Consider the following 15,207-nt stretch of genomic DNA (forward strand, 5'->3'; position numbering starts at 1 on the left):
AGCAATGCAGTCCCACGTCTGCCGGCACCCAGAGGACATATGGTGACGGTGAGCTCAGCTGAGCTGAGCGGGCTCCATGCTTGCCGTGGTATGTTGTCTGCACAGGTAACCCAGGTAAAAAGGCGCGAATCTATTGTCTGCCGTTGCTGTGACGAGGGGGGAGGGGCCTGACGACATGTACCCAGAACCGCCCGCGACACTGTTTTGCATCATCCGGGCATTGGGATCTCAACCCAGAATTCAAAGAAAAGGCGCGAACCGCTTCTCGGCTCTCTGAGCTGTGGCGCAAACGTAGTATCTGACGGCCTAGGGGAAGGAGGGAGGGGGGCCGAGTGACGACATGGCGTACAGGCACAGGGAATTAAAATAAAGAACGGTGGCTGTGCATCAGGGAGAGACACAAACAACTGTCACAGACTGGTCCCCCCCAAAGATTAAACTGAAAACCCTGGGTTTAGCAGGCCGTTGATTTGACGGAGGGAGGGGGAAGCAAATGAATACAGAGAAAATCTATTTTTTTACATCTTAAGACGACGGTGCAGCGTGACTGATAGCCCTCGGCATCTTTCTGGGTGCTTGGCAGCAAATACGGGGCGGTGTATGACGATGGTCTTCAGGCCTATTGCACGAGCTGCTGCTCAGGGAAGACTCTGCTAACGTGCGATGACCCGACTTGTAATAGGCCGGCTAACAGTCATAATACACCATTTACTGCCAAAAGGCAAGCCCCACGGCTGCCAGCACCCAGATCGCCGATGAAGGCTACCAGTCTACTGCACCGTCTACCGCCAAAAGGCAGTTAGCAGCTGCTGCTGTGTAGCAATGCAGTCCCACGTCTGCCGGCACCAAGAGGACATATGGTGACGGTGAGCTCAGCTGTGCTGAGCGGGCTCCATGTTGTCTGCACAGGTAACCCAGGTAACCCAGATAAAAAGGCGCGAATCTATTGTCTGCCGTTGCTGTGACGGGGGAGGGAGGGGCCTGACGACATGTACCCAGAACCGCCCGCGACACTGTTTTGCATCATCCGGGCATTGGGATCTCAACCCAGAATTCCAAGGGGCGGCGGAGACTGCGGGAACTGTGGGATAGCTACCCATAGTGCAATGCTCCGGAAGTCGACGCTAGCCTCGTACTGTGGACGCGGTCTGCCGACTAGAGCACCTAGAGCATTTTATTGTGTGGACATACACAATCGGCTGTATACAACCGATTTCAATAAAACCGGCTTCTATAAATTCGAACTAATTTCGTAGTGTAGACATACCCTCAGAGTGCCTTATTCCAATTTAGCTTAATCTACTTCAAGCACTCTTATTCCAAAATAAAAACGTCCACACATGAAGCTAATCAGGAACAGTGAAACTGCTTTAAATTCACACCCTACCTTATTCCGGATTAATTTTCACATGTAGACAAGCCCTACACTCCAATTGCAGAGACAAAATCTGCCCTAAATTATACTTATGTAACACCTCACTGTAAATTGAACATGTTTGACAAGGAAACAGTGAACAAGCAGAATGTCAAAGTGCCTCTTTTCCCTCTCTCCTTCTTCACAGCAGAACTGCATTTTGAGAATGTTAGAAATATCACCAGCAATCATCTGCTCTGTTGTCCTGATCCATTGCTCACTGAAATCAACGGAAAAACTTCCACTGGCTCCAGTGGGTATTGAATCAGGCCTGAATCAAGGGCTGAACTATTGTTATTTCTAAATACCAGCCCTTTTAGAGGGTGTGATATATTATGGCAAACTGATTAAATATTAAAACTCTCAATATGCATCATAAAATATCCAACAGAAACCTACATAATTTCAGTTTACAATACTTTTAATTAACAATAGAACAATGATTTACTATCAGATGCTTAATTGAGAATATGCAATTAGCAAAACTCATTTGCCCGTTGCGGTTCTCATTTTGACATATCCCTCCCCCAACTTCACCACAAAAAAACTGACCCACCTGAAATTTCATGTGAGGTCTTAGCTCAGGGTACAACTTTTCTTGAATGTCTGGGGCAATTCAGAAAAAGTGACATAAGAAAAATCCTAAGCAAAAAACTTCATGATAGAGTTAAATTTGATATAACCTCTTTGGATAATGCCTTAGAACAACACTGAAGTTAAAGACCACATGCCATAGATAAAAATCTTCAGGAAGCCAAGAAATCCAAAGTTAAGGTTACACTTTAAAATCAATTAGAAAACTGCACACTAAACAACCTTAATTCTGCTTCTCTATTACCATCCTCAAAACAACTAAAAATATAAATAGAGGGCCGCTAGTCTATACTACTATGCTGCATTGGCGCAGCTGCACCAATTAAGCTGCGCCAGTGTAGCATGTCTGGTGAAGACGTGCTATGCTGATCGGAGGAGCATTCTCCTGTCGGCATAATTACTCCACCTCAGCGAGAGGCAGAAGCTATGTTGGAGGGAGAGTGTCTCCCACTGATTTAGTGCTGGCATGCACACCACTTAGGCCGATGTAACTTCCATCGCTCAGGGAGTGGTTTTTCACATCCCTGAGCGATGCAAGTTACATCAATTTAAGCGATAGCGTAGACAAGCCCAAACTATCTGCGAAAATCACCCAGCTTCATTTTGTCAGCAACACCACCCATATTAATGCTTAATCTTACAGTGAATTGATTACACATTACAGTATCATCAAAACTAAACTCCACCTGTGTTTACACAGATTATGCATAATACTTCTGCTTCCTTTATGCCCATATTCAATCCACTGAAAGATTTATTTTATCACTTCCTGAAGAGAAACAGAACACACCCAGGAGTCATTCTCACAGCACAAGATGAATGTGATCACTATTTACTATTTTCTTTAGAAACAGACCTAGCATATCTACAGAGAGACACCTCCTAAATTCTAATTCTTAAAAATATAGGATTTACAGGGTAAAAGAAAGGAAGTATTACACAGTTTCAGAGATGGATATGAATAAAAGACAATACAATTCTGTAGTCTACACTCTTGGAAAATGCCTTTCAAGTAAGCTTGCATGTGATTTACAGTAAAATGTTAGTGTTATGATTAAATTGCCTTAAATCCTGTTTAATAGATTTTTTTTAGCTGGGAATTATATACCCAATTGTGTGAAATGTTGAGTGGCACTTGAGGGAGCTCAGAATCTTGCAAGATTTGGAATCTCTCCATTACTTTAATAAATTGCTTGTCATAGTATCAGTTTCATGCTTAGTCGTTTTTCTTAATAGCAATTACAGACTTTATGGAATCATATAAGTTAGACATGAGGAAAAATATTAGGAAAGAGGTATTATATTAGGCGATCCATTTGTTTGTTCAGTGTATTCTCTAGTATTTTGAGAACACCATTAGAGATTTACAATATTTTCATTTGCAGTACCAGTACTTTGTTTAACCAAGTTTTAAAATGGCCTAGACAATAAGACACCCATTACTCATCTTGGGAGACTACTCCCATATCTAATATCAATCTATTTTAGTCATTTATCAGGCACCTATCATTGGTTATTAAATTACTGTAGCACTCTGTCAGAAAACTCTTCCCAACATCCAACTCAAATTTTCCATTTAATGTCATACCATGACTCCTACTTATAGCCTTTTGTTCCATATTAAACATCAAAACTCCCTCTCTGGTGTTTACTGGCTTCATGTCTTTAGAGATTCATGTCCCTACCCCTTAGTCATTCCTTTTTAAGCTTTACATATTTGGCTCTTAATCATTTCTTGCAATTCATTACCCTTCAACACCTTAATCAGTACTTTTTTCTCTTTAATATCTTTCTAGTAATGACTTGAACAACATTCTGGTTATGCTCACACCAGAGCCATAGGTTCTGATGTCACTAGCCGTTTTTCTCCTAAGATTTCCTACTGATGGTAGCAATGGTGGGGGCACCTTGGTCTACACTACTGCTAACAGCAAATAGCCTTTATTAAAGCTAATGTTTACAAAAATTATATAATACATAAGTTGGGAAAAGAGTGTCTGCACATCCGGGTAGAGGGCTTAGATTATCCACAAATATAGTTAGTTTTTAAAAGTCATATGATACAGAGTACATAATCAGCAATAACCCAAATTTAGGTGAATAGATTTAACAATACAGTTTAGGTATTAGAATCTGAATACTCGGGTACATCACTCATGAAAAGTTGTACAGTGATTTGGTTGTGAAAAGCAAGGCATACCAATGAGTGGAGATTGTCCCTCAGGCTCCTTCCCAGCAATTTACTTCCCTCTCCCTCAGCTCCTCCGTTACCCGACTGCCCCAAGCCTTTGCTCTGCTTCTGAGGGGTGTGGGAAATACGGTTCTGTATTGTAGTTTAAATGAATTATTACTCAGAGTTCTGTATTAATATTCCTAGTAAGGAATCTATTTGTCAAAAAACATTTCCTGAATCTTTTTTGTTGTCTGAATTGTTACAGACATACAGTACTTGCTGCCAGGTATTCTGAAATAAATGACCAAAAATAATTGAAACGGGTGTGATCATACTGTGTTATTTTGACAAATAAAATATGCAAAATTTTAAAATATTGTGCGCAGAATTTTTATTTTTTTGGTGCAAAATTCCACCAGGAGTACACTATGCCAGTGGTCTCCAAAGTGGGGTGTGCAAAAGGATCCTTTTTTTTTTTTTTGCTTCGGCAAAAATGATAGAGCCGGTGCGGCAGGGGGTGCATGCTCAAAATTTTTTTACTGATAGGGGTGCGCGATCAAAAAAGTTTGGAGACCACTTCACTATGCAACACTTCAGTGTAAACAGCCCATGATGCAATCTCATGACAAACCTGCTATTCACTATAAACATTACTGGTTTCTAGGTTTCTCCCTCTCATCATGTATGCATGTTTTGGATTACTTCCTCTTAGATACATAGTGATCCAGAGAAATGAAAAAAAAGGCAGAAAATAAGATTGATACTTGAAAAATGTATTATTTCTTGTCCTTGCTAACATTTACGTCTCCCTATTTCACATCTGCAGCTGTCACTAACTCCCTGTACTCCCTCTTGCAGATTATTAATGAAGATGTTTAAATCAACATTTTCAGACTGAGGTGCCTAAAACTAGGCTTCTTCATCCTTATTATGGCTCCTAAATAAAAGTGGCCTGACATTCAGGAGTTCCTACCACCTGCAGCTCCCATTGCCACTGGAAGGTAGAGGGGTGCTTAAATTTTCTAAAAATCAGACCATTTAACTACACCTTAATAAAAACCAGACTTGTCACTGACCCCTGAAGTATCCCCTCCGCCCAGTTTATGACATTGTTTTTCTTATTATACTTAGCTTATGGTGCTTCAAGTATGTGCTTTAAGTCCGCATGACAATATTAATTCAAGTCAGTATGGTTAATAAGTATAAGATTTCACAGGATGCAATATTAAATGCTGCATTAGAATCCAGGTATTCGCCACTTTACCTTGGCTACTAATTTTGTAATCCTATTTTAAAAAAACCAAGTTTCTCTGGTAAGTTTTACTTTTGTAAACCCATGCTGCTATAACTCATATTTCTATTTTTCTCTAGATCCTCTGTGATTTTTTTCTTAATATTTGTTCCATTACTTTACTAGGAAAGCAACGGGATGGTAATTTGCAGGACACACTTTTCTTTGTTTGAAAATCTGTATGATCGGTTTTCTTCAGCCTTCTGGTACCTCGGCAGATGTCCGTGACTTTTCAGAAATAGTTATTTTTATCTTAAAAATGTGTTAAACATTAATATGCTGGAGAAGGAAGTTCAATTCCCTATTTCTCTCTTTACCTCTTCCCTCCTTCCAGGCTCTGGGTTAGCTAGAGGAGGTACAGGCAAAGGAATAAATTCCTCAGAGTGATGTAAAGTATTCCCCCTTCCCCTTAAGGTTGATCTCACTGCGCTCCTATAGTACAATGGCTTCAGAAATCAGGGACCAACTCGAACTCAAATCCCATTGTAGCACAAAACCCACCAGTCCTGTCATGTCGTAACTAGTACTACTATTCCCAAAAAGCAGATCCAAATGACAGATGCACTACTTTCAAACAGCATTTTCTCCCAGAGGTCTGTCTAATGCCAAAGCCTTTGGAGATACCATTCCCCTTATGGGCAGTGGCTTCCATAATGTCTGGATGACACCCTGAAAGTCCAGTTATTTACAGGAAGGAAGCAAAGCATTCATGCTGCACTGTTGTATCCTCCAGTTCATCCCCTGGCTACAAGATTACTATGTACAGCTACTGTGCACCAGACATGTACTGAATCCATTGTTTAAACTCTTATAAAAGGGTTCTGGTTGTATCCTCCTAATTTGCAGGTACATTACCTGTTTCCACGTTTCCCTACAGACTGAGTTGTAAAGGTCTAACTCTAATCTAAATCCCCAGTGTCCGTCTTTCCATTTACTTCAATGAAGCATTGATTAATCAGCCCATCACGTAATGCAATCTGTCCTCAAAGTATACCCCCCCATAGCTTTCACCGCACCCTTTTACTAACTCCTCATATGCAAACTAATTATGCCCCCTCTGGGGTGGTGAGTGGATCTGAAACCAAGATCTAGAGCAACATGTCTCCTTAAAAGAATAGTTGAAAACATTAAGTATCATCCCTTTCTGTCTACAGCCACAGATACCTGAACATAGAATTTTCACAGGGAACTTAAAGATTCTAGAGACATATTTAAGTGGAGATAAAAAGCCATCCCCCTAGCCCTCCCCCCAAAACATGGTACTCGCTTAGTCATGCTCCTATTAACACATGTTCTGGGAGTGGTATACACTGTGAAGGACCTTTCATCTTTCCTCTAAAATCTACAGTTGTCAGCAATACAAAAGGTAACACTATCTAGGAAAAGATAGGACAGAAATTACAGTTGAACTGAAAGGCACAGATTGGGATCACAGAGGCAAATTATGGAAAAGTGACAGGGCATTGGACTAAGAAGTTAAACCATACAGGCAGGGACTAGCCTTTTTCAGCTACCTGACTGTGCTCTCCTCTGGATCGGAGACTCAGCCTCAGCACCTCACACATGAGAGAATGGACAGAATCCAGCCCCTCCCCCCCAGCTCCCTCTGTCTCAGGAGATGGCCCAATGGTACAAACTTGGACAAAAGAGGCTTGCCACAAAACAGACCCGACCAATTCCCTTTTGCACCCAGATGGGAACTTATTTGAAATAGTTTTACATCTGCATTGAAAATTTTTATGAACATTTGTAAGACACTGTTTTTGCTCATGAGGTTTGTGCACCAACCTAGGCAAGAATGTGACTCACTGATGAGCCTTAAAACATAAAAGCCATATCATACACACCAGGCTACAGTTAGAACTGGTATAAACAAGTGAAACTTCATTGGAGTTACAGCAGATCACACCAGCTCAGACTTCAGCTAAAGATCATCAGCTAACAGAATAACTTCTTCCATCTCAGTCATGACACTGCTTTGCTTCCAGTACCCACTTAGCTACAGTTCTCCAGTTCCACACATGGTTCCCTATCTTCAGAAGATGAAAATCAAACAAGAATGGAAATAGTTACTACTTCAGCTTGATATAAAATTATTCTGCTTAACTGCCAGGGGGCAAATTTGTCACGTACACATGAAAGATATACAGCTATTGCTATGTCTTAACTCAGGAAGTTCCTTCGAGATGAAATATAGCCGAACTCCAAACCTGGAGACAATGGACCTTTCTGTGCCTGCGTCCTGTAGATAGCTAACTGCTTAGTTTACAAAATAAGCAAGGAGGAGGGGGCAAGTAGATGGACAATAAGGGGTCATAAAAGGGGCAGATACATGTAGCTTGCTAATTATGTATGGTAATGATAGCAAATTTTGGCCAATCATAGAGTGATAGATTATCATAAGTAACTGCTTACATATAATGCTTTGGTGTAAGTGTTTTCTTTGTTCTTGCTGACTTATGAGCTCGAACACAATTGCAATTGAAATAAATGGATCGCCCCTCCCGGGGCTCCTTGCTTGGCTAGCTGTGTCCGTCTCTCCTTATTCCTCAGCTGGAACGGACAGAAATTTCTATGACAAGCTGGAAAACATAATGCATGCTTTCTAGTTTTCTGCTTTCCACCTCTTCTCTGTTCCACCTGCAACCATCTCGTCTCCAGAAACATAAAAAGGCTCCACCTCCTTTTTTTTCTGTTTATTAAGTTAGCCATAAATGAGATTCTGCAGAAGTGACAAGCACTTTAAAGTTAAGAACATGCTTAGGTATTTGCAAGATTGAAGATCAAGTAACTCCAATTATATCTAATTAGAGCTCAAGTCTTAAATACTCACACAAATGAGTTACTTTACTCAGAAACATAGCCTAACTGAACCCAACATCTTGAACTCAATAGAACTACTCACAAGTTACTCATGTGTATCTTGTTTGCAGGATCAAACCTTAAATCATTAAATAAGATTGCTTGTAACTGGTTACATTCTTCTTTCCACTATAATAATGCATCATCAGCCAAAAAATAAAAAATAGAAGAAACTTTTGTAGTAAGCTTTATCATCAAGAACAAGACTGGTGAAGAATAATCGCCCTCGAAGAGCTGCATATTTGAAAACTGATAATTGATTTAGAAAGCAAACAAAGTAAACGAGTCGAAATCCTTAAAAACTAAAGTACATCAATAAACAAACAAGACACATAAATATTCAAAATGTAGAAAGCTCTCCCTCGATTTATGTAACTAGATTCATAAAAAGTGATTTTTTTAAATTATTTGAGCAATAAGCATATAAATACTAATATTGTGTATAATATTATGTGGATATGGGGAATGCAGTGGATGTGATACATCTTAACTTTAGCAAAGCTTTTGATATAGTCTCCCACAGTATTCTTGCCAGCAAGTTAAAGAAGTATGGATTGGATAAATGAATTATAAGGTAGATAGAAAGCTAGCTAGATTGTCGGGCTCAGGGGGTAGTGATCAACGGCTTGATGTCTAGTTGGCAGCCCGTATCAAGCGGAGTGCCCCAGGGGTCGGTCCTGGGGCCGGTTTTGTTCAACGTCTTTATTAATGATCTGGATGATGGGACAAATTGCACCCTCAGCAAGTTTGCAGATGACATTAAGATGGAGGGAGTGGTAGATATGCTGGAGGGTAAGGATTGGGTCCAGAGTGACCTAGACAAATTGGAGGATTGGGCCAAAAGAAATCTGATGAGGTTCAACAAGGACAAGTGCACAGTCCTGCACTTAGGAAGGAAGAATCCCATGCTCCGCTACAAACTGGGGAACGACTGGCTAGAGCAGCAGTTCTGCAGAAAAGGACCTGGGGATTACAGTAGATGAGAAGCTGGATGAGAGTCAGCAGTGTGCCCTTGTTGTCAAGAAGGCCAATGGCATATTGGGCTGTATTAGTAGGAGCATTGCCAGCAGATCGAGGGAAGTGATTATTTCCCTCTATTCAGCACTGATGAGGCCATATCTGGAGTACTGCATCCAGTTTTGGGCCGCCCACTACAAAAGGGATATGGACAAATTGGAGAGAGTCCAACAGAGGGCAACGAAAATGATTAGGGGGCTGGGACACATGACTTATGAGGAGAGACTGAGGGAACTGGGGTTATTTAGTCTGCAGAAGAGAAGAGTGAGGGGGGATTTGATAGCAGCCTTCAGCTACCTGGAGAGGGGTTCCAAAGAGATGGAGCTAGGCTGTTCTCAGTGGTGACAGATCACAGAACAAGAAGCAATGGTCTCAAGTTGCAATGGGGGAGATCTAGGTTGGATATTAGGAAACACTATTTCATTAGGAGGGTGGTGAAGCACTGGAATGGGTTACCTAGGGAGGTGGTGGAATCTCCATCCTTAGAGGTTTTTAAGGCCCGGCTTGACAAGGCCCTGGCTGGGATGATTTAGTTGGTGTTGGTCCTGCTTTGAGCAGTGGGTTGTACTAGATGACCTCCTGAGGTCTCTTCCAACCCTGATAGTCTATGATTCTACAACAGCTACACACCCACTCTCTACAATCCTGAAATCAGATCCTTGCACATGGACTCTTGCACTCCACAGAGCTCCATTGCAGTCAGTTGTGCGTCCCGCAGAAACAAACATCTGCCCAAATAGGTTGAATTGCAATTAGGGGTCATATATGCTGAAACATAAAAAGCTAGAAACTAACTAGCAAAACTTTGAAAGAGTTAGTCCAAATCAAACTACTTTTTTGGGAGGGATGGGGGAAATCTTGACACACCATTGCCCCAAGTCCTTTTCTGAGTCACTGCTTCCTAGGATACAGTTCCCCACCCCATGAGCATGGCTTGCATTCTTTGTTCCTAAATACAGGACTTAACATTTGGCTGTCTTGAAATGTGTATTGTTTGCTTACACACAGTTTACCAAGCAAGCCAGATCCCGCTATATCAATCATCTGCCCTGTTCATTATTTACCATTCCTCCGATATGTGTATCATCTACAAACTTCATCAATAACGGTTTTATTGTTTTTCTTCCAGGTCACTGATAAAAATGTTAAAAAGCATAGGGCCAAGCACAAATCCTTGTGGGAACCCACTAGAAACACACCCATGATAAACAATGGCAATTAGTGCTCTCTCTCCCTCCTCTCCCATTTTGCAGAACACTGTAAAAGATAAATAGCATCAATAAAAATAGGATGGTTATAGCCAATCACTTCCAATTTATAGAGCATTTTAATATTAGGGGGGAAAAGAGGTTGTCCCATAGGTCTGTATTACTATGAATTCTCTCGTCCCCTTACGCCCCTACTCTACTTGCACTACGTTGATGACATCTTCATCATCTGGACCCATGGGAAGGAGACCCTTGAGGAATTCCACCAAGATTTCAACAATTTCCACCCTACCATCAACCTCAGCCTGGACTAGTCCACAATAGAGGCCCACTTCCTAGACACTACAGTGCTAATAAGTGATGGTCACATAAACACCACCCTATACCAGAAACCTACTGACCGCTATACTTAGATTTTTTCCCCAATGGGAACAATAATTTGATCCACAATAAATTCTTTCGCCTTTTACCAGCTGAAGGAGAATGGGTATGTTTAAATTCTCCACAGTAATGACCCAAACTTGCAACATTCCAGAGATGTGGCTCTCCAATTTACTAGAGATTGGTTGCAGCCCTGTTGGTCCCAGGATAGGAGAGAAACACCTCCCTAATTTACCAGACAATCAGAGCTTAGCAATCATTTCAAAGGACAGTCTTATCATCCACATGTGCCAATATCACCCTGACAGGTTTCAGAGTGGTAGCCGTGTTAATCTGTATCAGCAAAAACAACGAGGAGTCCTTGTGGCACCTTAGAGACTAACAAATTTATTTGGGCATAAGCTTTCGTGGGCTAGAACCCACTTCATCAGATGCATGAAGTGAAAAATACAGGAGCAGGTATAAATACATGAAAGGATGGAGGTTGCTTTACCAAGTGTGAGGTCAGTCTAACGAGATAAATCAATTAACGCCCCCACAAACATGATACAGTTCTGCGGTGACCTAGAATCCTACTTTCGACGTCTCCGACTCAACGAATATTTCCAACACACCACTGAACAGCACACTAACACACAGGAAGCTTCCTACCAACACTACAAAAAGAAGGATTCTGCGTGGACACCTCCTGAAGGTCGAAACAACAGACTGGACTTCTACATAGAGCGCTTCTGTCGACGTGCACAAGCTGAAATTCTGGAAAAGCAACATCACTTGCCCCATAACCTCAGCTGTGCAGAACACAACACCATCCCCAGCCTCGGAAACAACTCTGACAACATAATAAAAAAAGCTGACAAAGGAGGTGCTGTAGTCATCATGAATAGGTCGGAATATGAACAAGAGGCTGCTACACAAATCTCTGACACCACATTCTACAGGGCATTACTCTCTGACCCCCCTGAGGATTACCAAAAGAAACTGAATCATCTGCTCAAGAAACTCCCTAAAGAAGCACAGGAACAAATCTACACTGACACACCCCTAGAGCCCTGACCAGGGGTATTCTACCTGCTACACAAAATCCATAAACCTGGGAATCCTGGACGCCCCATCATCTCAGGCATTGGCACCCTGACAGCAGGATTATCTGGCTATGTAGACTCTCTCCTCAGGCCCTACGCTACCAGCACTCCCAGCTATCTTCAAGACACCACTGACTTCCTGAGGAAACTACAATCCTTTGGTGATCTTCCAGAAAACACCATCCTAGCCACTATGGATGTAGAAGCCCTCTACACCAACATTCCATGCAAAGATGGACTACAAGCTGTCAGGAATAGCATCCCCAATACTATCACAGCAAACCTGGTGGCTGAACTTTGTGACCTTGTCCTCACCCACAACTATTTCAGATTTGGGGACAATTTATACCTTCAAGTCAGCGGGACTGCTATGGGTACCCGGATGGCCCCTTGGTATGCCAACATTTTTATGGCTGACTTAGAAATACGCTTCCGCAGCTCTTGTCCCCTTACGCCCCTACTCTACTTGCACTACGTTGATGACATCTTCATCATCTGGACCCATGGGAAGGAGGCCCTTGAGGAATTCCACCAAGATTTCAACGATTTCCACCCTACCATCAACCTCAACCTGGACTAGTCCACACAAGAGGCCCACTTCCTAGACACTACAGTGCTAATAAGCGATGGTCACATAAACACCACCCTATGCCGGAAACCTACTGACCGCTAGCATTCTTAAAGCTGCAATACCCACCTGGTGAAGTGAAGAAACAGACTGACAGAGCCAGAAGGGTACCGAGAACTCACCTACTACAAGACAGGCCCAACAAAGAAAGTAACAGAACGCCACTAGCTGTCACCTACAGCCCCCAACTAAAACCTCTCCAGCACATCATCAAGGATCTACAACTGGAAATCTACTGACCGCTATACTTATCTACACGCCTCCACCTTTCATCCAGACCACATCACACGATCCATTGTCTACAGCCAAGCTCTAATATACAACCGCATTTGCTCCGATCCCTCAGACAGAGACAAACACCTACAGAATCTCTATCAAGCATTCTTAAAGCTGCATTACCCACCTGGTGAAGTGAAGAAACAGACTGACAAAGCCAGAAGGGTACCGAGAACTCACCTACTACAAGACAGGCCCAACAAAGAAAGTAACAGAACACCGCTAGCTGTCACCTACACCCCCCTCTAAAACCTCTCCAGCACATCATCAAGGATCTACAACCTATCCTGAAGGACGATCCCTCACTCTCACAGACCTTGGGAGACAGGCCAGTCCTCGCCTACAGACATCCCCCTAACCTGAAGCAAATACTCACCAACAACTACACACCACACAACAAAAACACCAACCCAGGAACCAAACCCTGCTACAAACCCAGGTGTCAATTCTGTCCACATATCTATTCAAGGGACACCATCATAGGACCTAATCACATCAGCCACACCATCCGGGGCTCATTCACCTGCACATCTACCAATGTGATATATGCCATCATGTGCCAGCAATGCCCCTCGGCCATGTACATTGGCCAAACCAGACAGTCTCTACGCAAAAAAATAAATGGACACAAATCTGACATCAGGACTCATAACATTCAAAAACCAGTAGGAGAACACTTCAATCTCTCTGGTCACTCAATAACAGACCTAAAAGTGGCAAATCTTCAACAAAAAAACTTCAAAAACAAACAGACTCCAATGTGAAGCTGCAGAACTGGAATTAATTTGCAAACTGGATACCATCAGATTAGGCCTGAATAAAGACTGGGAGTGGTTGGGTCATTACAAAACCTAAATTTAATTTCCCCAATACTAATTTCTCCCTACTGTTACTCAAACCTTCTTGTCAACTGTCTGTAACGGGCCACTCTCTTACCATTTCAAAAGTTATTTTTCCTCCCTTGGTATCCTGTTGTTAATTGATTTATCTCCTTAAACTGACCTCACATTTGGTAAAGCAACCCGCATCCTTTCATGTATTTATACCTGCTCCTATATTTTTTACTTCATGCATCCGATGAAGTGGATTCTAGCCCACGAAAGTTTATGCCCAAATAAATTTGTTAGTCTCTAAGGTGCCACAAGGACTCCTCGTTGTTTTTATTAATATCACCCTGATTAGCACTCACTAAACACAGAGAGAAAAGACAGAACAGCCTTTTGTCTCAGTTACTCCTGTATCTTTAAGTCAAGGTAGATCTCAGCGAGGACCTCGCTTTGCCATCGGTATTACCTTTTCCCCGCTTCGATAGCTGATTTCTACTCTTCGTGTTCCTTCCCCAGTCGCCCAGAAAGCGACGGTCCCGTCGCATCCGCCCCGTAACTACCATTAAGAAATGCACTTACCGGGAATCATCTCGGCCAAGAGGCTTGTTCTGGCAGCAGCCCCCTTTACTGCCGAGGCAACTAAGAGCTGCTGGTGGCAACTCTGTTCATTCAGCTGAGCTGGGAGGCAGAGCGCTCGCTCCAGCCCTCGCCCCCTAACACCACACACGCAGGGGCAGGGCTAGGGGTGCTACAGCGAGCCCGGGCACCGGCCCCAGCGCAGCCGCTCCTCACGTGGCCGGGGCAGTGGGAGCAGCCGCGCTCTGTGGCGGTGGCGCTGCCGCTGGGGAGTAAGGGAGGCTGGCTCGGTGCAGAGTCCCGGCTGGGGAGTCTCCCCGGGGCTGCTCGCGGTGCAAACGCACAGGCAGCTCGCTGGGCACTTATCCCCGGGAGCTCCCTCTGCAGGCGGCGGGCGGGCGAGCCCGGAGCCCAGGGAGATGGCGGAGGGAATGGCCGGGGGTCAAGCCCCCTTTCCCGGAGCGTGATGCGCGAAAGCTGCCGCTCCTGGATCACCAACTTGCTACCACGGAAAGTCTCTGCCCCCTACCTTCATCCCTTCCCGCCGCCTCTGGGCACGTCCCGAGCTGCTGTGCACCTGCGGCGGGAGCATCGCTGGCGGAGCGCAGCTGGGGCCTGGGCTGGAGACCAGCCCTCACCGGCAACCAATGGCAGCAGCTCGGCACTGCCCGCCCCGCCGGAGCCCCCGGCTCCCCTCTCCTGCATCCACCGAGGAGCTGCGGCTGCCGCTAGCCCAGAGCGTCTCCCCGCTGCCAGGGCAGCCGCTAGAGCAGCACAACGGTGTCAAGAAGGGGCGGGGAGAACGGCAGGGGAGCGGGAGGCAGGAGAGCCCGCAGCCCCGAGAGCAGCGGCTGGGGAAGGGCTGGTGCGGGAGC

The sequence above is a fragment of the Trachemys scripta genome, chromosome 1 (genome assembly GCF_013100865.1).
Source record: "Trachemys scripta elegans isolate TJP31775 chromosome 1, CAS_Tse_1.0, whole genome shotgun sequence".
NCBI lineage: Eukaryota > Metazoa > Chordata > Testudines > Emydidae > Trachemys > Trachemys scripta.